Source organism: Bison bison, unplaced genomic scaffold (assembly GCF_000754665.1).
Source record: "Bison bison bison isolate TAMUID 2011002044 unplaced genomic scaffold, Bison_UMD1.0 scf7180017838117, whole genome shotgun sequence".
Taxonomy (NCBI): Eukaryota; Metazoa; Chordata; class Mammalia; order Artiodactyla; family Bovidae; genus Bison; species Bison bison.
The window spans coordinates 14,380-16,067 of NW_011474094.1; the positions used below are offsets into that span (position 1 = coordinate 14,380).

The 1,688-nt window shown below is 36.8% G+C and overlaps 1 long non-coding RNA gene across 1 annotated transcript in view; it reads left to right on the plus strand.

The window, feature by feature from the left end:
• Nucleotides 1-512: 512 nt before the first annotated feature.
• Nucleotides 513-1,688, plus strand: part of LOC104983547 — a 19,151-nt gene continuing 17,975 nt past the window's right edge. Inside the window, exons 1-2 of the long non-coding RNA XR_824662.1 lie at nt 513-891; nt 1,019-1,126. This is a non-coding gene — a long non-coding RNA (uncharacterized LOC104983547). The remainder of the gene's footprint in view (nt 892-1,018; nt 1,127-1,688) is intronic.

Genomic DNA, 1,688 nt, shown 5'->3' on the forward strand with positions numbered 1-1,688 from the left:
ACAAAGCTCCTCGGACCATGGAAGTTCCCAGGCAAGAACACTGGACTGGGTTGCCATTTCCTTCTCCAGGGTATTTTCCCAATCCAGGGATTTAATCTGCATCTCCTGCATTAGCAGGTGGATTCTTTACCACTGAGCCACTAGTATTAGTGACAGGCTAAAGACAGGGCAACTCTTACTCAGAAAACTATTACTCTACTGAGTTTTCTCAATAGAACAGTTTAGAGAAATTGTGACTTTAAATATTTGTATTAATAATCCAGTTAACTTTAAAAACTCACATGTGGATATGATGTTAAGTCAGTACTAATATTCTTCTACAATCAAAATATTAAGCAATTCTAATTATATAAGATTGCTTCAGATGAGAGTCTTTTGACATCCTATTTTTTAGCCAGACTTTTATTCTTTTGACATATTTTCAGACCTAAGAAAGATACACATTTTCCATATTATCAATGACAAATCCTATTTCATTCTACATTTATATTTTACTGTTTATATTTGCTGTGTAGACATTTCAAATAGTGGTGTGATATCTGCCTTATACTTCTTGTAAGTATCTCTACTTTTCCATATAGGGTGCAAGAGTGAAATAATCTAATGACAAATGAAAGACATGTACTTATATAATTATAAGCAGAAGCTGACAGATGCTCCTTACAACTCCTAGTATACATAAGATAACCAAAGTTAGATACTTTTACAAATCATTCATGCCATTTTTTAATAAAATATAGTTAACAGGTAAGCATTTGCTGATGTTGTGGTGGGTTTTCTCTTCCCCAGGTACTGGGAGATCGGTGGGCAAACATCTGTAGGTGGACTGAAGATCGCTGGGTTCTTTTACAGGATGTTCTTCTAAAATGGCAACGTTTTACTGAAGAGCAGGTGAGTTACATGGGGGATAGTGTATCAGTGAAAGACGTGGAGAGATGTTAAATGGGTACATAAAAATATATGATGTACTTTAATAATTATTCTTCTTTCTCTTTTAAAATTATTTGATTTCTTTCAGTGCCTTTTTAGTACATGGCTTTCAGATAAAGAAGATGCATTGAACAAGATTCCCACAACTGGCTTTAAGGATCAAAGTGAAATGTTATCAAGTCTTCAAAAACTGGCCGTACGTATTCTTTAGCTATTGATATTATTTTTTAAAAAAAAGTAGTTTTTACTAACATCCTTCTTTGGTCTTTCTAATGTTTAAATCTTAAACATAGTATTTGTTGTTCTTTCTTATATCAGTCTCTTTAATTATATTGTTACTTGTCTTAATTAAAATAGGGAAAGGTGATTGTGGGAAAGATTGAAGGCAGGACTAGAAGGGGGCAACAGAGGATGCCATGGTCGGATGGCATCATCGACTCAATGGCCATGAATTTGATCAAACTCCGGGAGATAGTGAAAGACAGGGAAGCCTGGCATGCTGCAGTCCATGGGGTTGCAAAGAGTCAGACACGACTGAACAACAACAAATAGTATTGCTCCCCTCACATAGAAGAAAGAGAAACTCTAGTGTCTCTGCCTTTTCTTACAAGGTCATGAATCCCATCATGGGGGCTTCACTGTCATCAGTGCAGTTCAGTCGTTCAGTCATGTCCAACTCTTTGTGACCCCATGAACTGCAGCTGCCAGGCCTCCCTGTCCATCACCAACTCCCAGAGTCTACCCAAACCCATGTCCAT